This window comes from Acyrthosiphon pisum, chromosome X (genome assembly GCF_005508785.2).
Source record: "Acyrthosiphon pisum isolate AL4f chromosome X, pea_aphid_22Mar2018_4r6ur, whole genome shotgun sequence".
Lineage (NCBI taxonomy): Eukaryota > Metazoa > Arthropoda > Insecta > Hemiptera > Aphididae > Acyrthosiphon > Acyrthosiphon pisum.
In genome coordinates this window covers 100,844,812-100,852,482 of record NC_042493.1, presented here as the reverse complement: position 1 = coordinate 100,852,482, position 7,671 = coordinate 100,844,812, and positions in this window count along the sequence as shown.

The following is a 7,671-nucleotide window of genomic DNA, read 5'->3' as shown; positions in this document are numbered from 1 at the left end:
TTTTGATGCCGTATGACTTTTTAAAAATAAAGCTCGTTTTTGCTTTATAATAATAATTATGATTTTATATTATGCTAGGTTAATGTCTAATTGAAACAGCCTGTGAGTTGCTTGTACCTCATTACACATAAGTTCATGTAAATGTAATTGGATATTTGGATGCGCTGCAGGTTAGGTTAGGTTAGGTTAGTATTATATATATACAATATTAATTCATGTATACTATATTATTATGATAAACCTTTTACTGTAAGCTTTGGGACTTGAGTACCAAGCAGGTCATTATTTTTTTATATAATTTGTATTTACCAACCAAGCAATTGTTAACATTATTATTACGTCATATATTTTGTATTTGCTAACAACCAGGCAGTTGTTAATTTTATTATCAAATTATGTTATACCTTTATTACACAAGCAGTAACAGCAATTTATTAAAAATTAAAATAAATGTATACAGTATATTAACAAAATTTTTTGTCTATTATTTTATATCTCCTTAGAGCGACAAGGACTGTCCACTAGTACTGTGGGCACTTTATGCGCGCCAACAATAGGTAAATGCGCACATATTTGTGTTTTAGTAATTATTACATTCTCACCTATAAATATACATTAAGTAAAATAATCAAGATAAAATAAAATAATTCTTCAATAGTTAATAGGTACATAATTTTAAAATCGATATTATTTAGAAATTATAATAGTTATTTGTTCACGCATATCCTACAGTAGTAGTTGCGTATGAATATTTTATAGGCTCATATTATTATAATTGTTAATTAATATAACACGTTAAACAATTCGCATATATTTCTGTCCATAACTGTAATCGTCTAAGAAGAGGACCCGCATTATTATGGTTCTAACCACATTCAAAAACTACAATAACGCAATATTATTAAATCAAAATAATAAGTTGGCTGTAAAGTACAGTAAAATATTTGTTGTGAAAAAAAATACGGCATTTCCTATATCCGGCCAAATTAGTATGTTTATCCGTGTCAAATATACATGGATACTAATATACACACGTCAGAAGACGTTCGTCAGTCCACTTCGAAGGCCTAAAGAAAATATTATTTTTTTACATGGTGTTACAATTATTTTTAAATTGTTTTCAACCCAAGTTATTTTTTACTCTTGCCGTCTCTAAACGCAAACATGAAATCCTTCGCCGTAGCAATAATGGTCGCCACGTTTGGTTTGTGTGGATTTCTTATTCAGCGTGAGTATAACACTTTGTTACTATTTTATCATATATACTTACTTAAATGCATAGTTTGGTATAAATATAGATAAACGTGCTTATTAATATTATAGTCATAGACTATGGCAGTATAACTGTGGTTTGACATCATTTTTCTCTTTTTACTCCTACATGAATTAATGTGCCTTGTCCAATTTGTGTTATTCAATTTGTCACGTTTTTTCCCACATTCGCGAATTTCAGAGTTCATAGTGAAAGTTTAGAAGCACAATATAATATTTATATTTTGTAATATCAAATAAGTAACAATTAAGTTACTACAGACTATTTACAGTGCTCAATAAAATACGAAACAGATACGCCAAACGCATAAGTTAATCAACCGTTGACAAACGTCAAACACTAAGCCGCTAATCGCAATAAACGCATGTCCACATTAGGCTATTACTTATTAGCGCTTTATTCAATTTTCAATAATAATAAATTTATAACAATATCACACCAGTCACTAGTGCATAGGTATGTCGTCGGGTGGGCGGGCGACGCGACAAAAATAAACACAGCCCACAGGAAAAACCCAACTTGGTGGTAATTTGTAAATACCATTACAGGCGGTGACCGGGGGATAAAATTGTTATCGCTCGCGTTTAAACAAAAACGTTTCATAACGCTACGTAACGTGATCAAAGATTCGTCCGATGTAGTTTTATAGCATCTTTAACATCTATTGTCCACTATTGCTTATGTAAATGTTTAAATGTATTTTATATTATTAATCGATGATATTAAAATAAGTTCCTAACTTCTACTCAACTCCAGACGTCAACTTTCAACACCTACCCACCCACCCACCCATTTTTTCGTGACGCAACTGCGTAAAATTAACACCGTTCACGCCGCCACTACTCATAGTTACCCAAATAATATATTGCACATGCATTGATAGTTAGTGTGCATTTACGTATTGTTTTTTATGCTTTGTTTGTACGATATGATGGATTTATTAAAATACATTTTGTAATATGTGTGTATTCGGGTATTATAGCTGTGCCTTGCGCAGAGCCACCGGCCAATTCAAATGAACCTAAATCGGAAGACGGTCCAAACACCCAACCCCCGCCTGGAAAAGCGTTTAAGTGTTACGACTGCAAGGAATCGAATGTAACTGCTTGTGGAAAACTGCAGAATGGTTGGGAGGTGGAGACTTGTAGTCAAGATGTAAAAGCATGTTACGAAGCGTCCATATTAAGTAAGTGAATATTAAAATAAAATAACGCGGCCATAATTGATTTTTCTTCTATACCCACTCTAAACGCAGATGCAAAAAATGAGGTTGTCGGCACAGTACGCGGCTGCTCAAGTACTAGCAAATGTGCTTATGTACTACCTTCTAGTAAAATACATAAAGTGAAATGCTGCGGAATTTGCTACAAAGAATGTTGTAACTATATTCTTTCAACACCGAGCAACGGTCATCCATTGCTCACCGGCTCTGCGGTGCAGTGTGCCCTCGTATCCTCCCTGGTGGGTGCCAGGATGTTTTTCCAGACAATGTGATAATAATAATAATCATAATAAAACGAAAATGTACTTTTAGTGCTGTATAGCCCATAAAAAAATAATTAAATATTTACGGTAAAATTTGTGGATGTGTAAAAATCGCCTGTTACGCGGCCTGACCGGTCACAAAATGGACCCAAAACTACGGTATCGTATAGTGTTCAGAGACTGAGAGAGAGACATATATGTTGATATTTTCTTACTTATAATTTTTTCATCGTTAGTAATATTTTATTATTTCTATTGTTTGAAGCATGAAATATTTCACAAAAATGTGAAACATTGAAATTTTTTTTAATACAAATATTTTATTAAACATTAATATTTATCAATTATTAACTTTATTCAAGGCTGGGCATGAACGAGTTAAAAAGTTAATTTAATTTAAACTTTTTAACTTAACTGTTAACTTACTAAATTTATTTTTTAATTAACGTGAAATTAACGAGTTAATTTTGCATTTTAAGAAGTAAGTTATTTTGTTTTTAATTTAATTTAATTATACTTCACTATTTCAGTCTATTTATTTTTCATGCCAAAAAATATGTATCTTAAATTGTTTAAAGTTAAAAATATACATCATTCGAATCTAACCTATATGGAAATACTGTACAAAATATAAACATTATAGTCTATACTTTAGTATTGGGTAAGGAAAAAAATTAAGTACGCTAGCGCTGTATAAACAAATAAACTTTTTTTTTAACTTAATAAAAAGTTTGGTAACAAAAAGTGTGTATTAATTTTTAACTTAACTGAGTAAACCTATAATTAAATTGACTTTTAACTTTTAACTTTTTGTTATTGGTGCATATTAACTTATAACTTAGCTGAGTTAAAAAAAAAAAAATCATTTACTTGCCCAGACTTGACTATATTATCCAAGAGTACTAGGTTTTATCATTGATATTAATGGAATATGAGTGCTGTGGCTGAGTTACACTTACTGTAGCGAGTTACACCCAAAAGGAATTGAGCAATCATAATTTTTTTAAGAGTTGCCATTTTTTACGGGCAACAAAAGCGATCAGCTCGTTAATTGTAAAATAAATATGTCAATATATTTTTACTTGCGGTGAATAATTATTTTCCAATTTTCATAATATTTTCATAATATCTTCATTATATTTCCTATAATGTTGTCGTTTTTGTCCTTGAAAATTATATAAAATTGTTTATAAATGTTATTAAAAAATAAATTACGCTTAGACATATGTTTAAGTAGTATCATTCCTGAATACTTATTGCTCATGTTCAATCATAATTTTAGTAAATCATTATAATATGTTTATTACTTAAATACTTGTTTTAAGCCATTATAGTTTCAATGATTTTTTGTCTAAATAAACTTATAATTTTATGATTTTAGTAATTTTCTATTGACTGAAGCTTCGTAACCGTTTCAGCGATTCAGCCCTAGTTTCTTGTAAATCGATAATTGCCCAGTGAGAATTGTAGAATTGTGAATTATAAGTTCTATAAAAACATTGAGCCGCGTTTGTTGTGATAAAAAAAAAATATATATATATTTACGATTATATACCTATAGCTCATATAATACGACTCGTCTATTAACAATTTTTGTTTGACTCGTGTTGCTTTTACCAACAACCGACGGGAATCCATTGGCCAACAAAAATATTCACCATGTTTTACTATTAAATACCTCCCATAAAGCTCATAAAGCACAAATATTGACGAAGAGTATCGAGTATTTCAAAGGACGCGTGTGTGAAGGTGTTTTGGTTGTTTAACCGGACAGAAAAATTGACAACGTTGCATTTGTTTTACTGTGATCAATCGGGTTTCACCGGGTTTACACCCATATACTCGTAAGTTGTTGGGCAAGAACAAGAACAAATCCCGTCGAAATCCGGCCGAAAATGGAAATCGGAATGCATTTTTTGGATGTACAATATTTATAGAAAAACCTTCAAAAATTCAGACGAAGCATAAGGTAAACCACAAATCAAAAAGCATTTACTCCATTAGCTAGCTATATTAATATTGGTTATGTGTGATTAACTATTGAAATTTGCGGTCAAAGCAACATATCCAACGTCCTTTGAAGCACCAACCAATAAGCTATACAACAATGCAAGTAGTATAATATTCGAAATCTGATTTTGCGTAAAAATTACCGTTTTTCCTTAATTTTTGTTTTGTTTTTCCTTGCGCTTTTAAAAACTATCAAGAATTTCAAATGTTGACCTACCGAATACACCAACTAGATTCACTATCTCATCGAACAAGATAGTGTTGAAACAGTGTTACTGGCCCAAACGGCGATGACAGACACAATAAATTAAAAAAACACACATTGCATTGTAAAATCAATACATTCGTTGCCTCGCTCCGAATATAAAAATGTTTAATGAAATAATACAAACATTTTTATAAGGAAAAAACAAGAAAAACCGAGAAAAACCAAATAAAATCAAAAATATGTGAATTGCTGGCAATCGCTATAAGATTGGTATGACTAATAGACATACAAATAGTATTCACAGGAGAGGGATAGATAGATAGATTCTTATTTCTTGTATTTGAGTAATTTATTTTAAACCAAATAAGGAAAAGAGCTCGGGTTACTCAGGTAAATTATGAAGTTGCTTTGATAGTCTTATCATGCACCCATCTTTGAGTAGGGAAAGATTAGAAAAATTTTGAACCGGTTCATATGAACCATAACGTGGTCTAGGTAGGTATACTTAACTTATAGGAAATAAAGCTAAGAAATTATGTTGAACTGATTCAATGGTAAAATTTTGTTTCAATGTATTGATAATCTATACCAGAGGACAATATTCTAGATTATAAAGTACAACTAAGTGAACAATAAATAGTTATTAAAGATGAAGAATCATTAAAAAGAACCACAAGTTTGTTTAATAAATCCTATGTTGCGTAATAGTAATATAGTTATAATTCCTAAAAATATCACTAAAAATAAGTGATAACAGTGATATCGTTTTACTCTCATAAGTTTTGGTAATTCCTGGAATTCTCTTTCTTCTTTGTATACGTAGTTGTTTCCATAAGGCTCATCTTTAATCCATTTTTCCCTGTACCTGTTTTCAAGACTCAAGTTAGCGGATAAACTATATTAATGGATTGACACTGTTTCGACCAAACTGTTACTCGTGGACATCAGGTACGTCTTATCACTTCTAACATCAAGCCTTATCAAGACCACTTTTTCAAAATACCAGTCAGCTGTTTTTCTTCAGTGACTTAAATTCTGGGCATCATCATTGCCTATATTATAACATTTATTAACTTTGGCTTTTGGCGGCATCGAATTACTTTGCTGTATTTTATGTTGCGCTCACTCTTTTTAAAGGTGTAACATTGAAATCGTAAAATAACGCGTTTTGGTTTGCTGCACAATTCATTTATTAGCTGTTCAATCAACTAAATAATTTACCTACCAAATCGATATTTGCCATCACCGTGATTATGCGCCGTGATTCCAGCGGGATATCTGATTTATTACGCTTATCCAAATCATTATGCTCCCAACACCTACAATGCCTGTTAATACGCGGTCACAGTCTTCGAAAACTTCTACCAATGAAGACATTCTCAAAGCCATTAATTCACTCTCTACATCCCAATCGTCGCAGTTTCAAGAACTCCGTAAAAGTATCTCTGGTTTAACCACCCAAGTAGCAGATCTTGCAACCGAGAATGCTGCTTTTCGGGCCGAAATTTCAGTTCTCCGAATAAGAATTTACCTTCTCGAATCACGGCCGGTCTATCCTAGTGATTTATCGTCTGTGATCTTTCGTGAGTCCACTGAACGGTCCAGAATCGAATTTAATACAATCGCTTATGGTTTGCCTGAGTCAGATGCCAATACCTCTGCCCTGAGATCCGAGGAGGACTTACAATCCTTAAGCAATCTTCTTAATAGTATCTGTTCCTATCCCTACCAAGCCAAAGCTGATACGCCTTGGCAATAGCACTGCGAAAATCCAATACCGCTCAAAATCATCTGTCAGTCCAAAAATGATGCATCACGACTCATTTACAAGTTTAATTCCCAAATGCGAAATGGAGTATCAGCCACACCTGGTTTTCGCTTAGTACGTGACAAGACTACACTCGACCGCGATCTTTTACGCCAAGCGCATATTGATCTGGAGCAGAAAAAGCACGCAGGATCTACCAATCTTACAATCTCGTACGTCAATAATGTTCCCACGGTATTTAAAGCTGTTCCAAAAAACAAGAACCCCAGAGGAAGCAATCACCGTCTAAATACCACCCAGCCTATTCATTAGTTCATGATCTGAACTCTGGTTTGCATGCATTTTGTCTAAATAATAATAATTGTTCTTTTTGTCGTTATACTCAGTCCACCTTTAACTCTTTTCTTTCTGACTTTAATAACATTCAAGCTAAGAATGTATCTTCGTTAATCTCTATGTCCAATAATCTTAATATTTTACCTAGTCCACATTATAGTGGTTACATTTATTACCAGAATATTCGCGGCCTCCGTACTAAACTTTTGAATCTCCACACTAACTTTATTTTATCATCCTACGACGCATACGTTATAACAGAAACCTGTCTCTCTAATGACATTTCAAATGCCAAATTATGTAGAATGTGCTTTTGTAAGACTCGTCACATTTGTACGTTTAGAAATTAAGTTATAAATGAAAAAGTGCGAACTTTTTAATGGATATTTATATTAAATTCAGAATCACGGTAGCCGCCGTCGTCGTTGTAGCATCAGCATTGCCAATGTTACCAAAAATATTACCGATATTATAGATTATTGTATAAATACTCAATATTTAATAACAATAAAAAAAAGTGATATCACAACAAAAACCCTTCGTAACTTACGTTTAAAAATGGCTAAGTAAAAACAAATATAAGATCTTTAA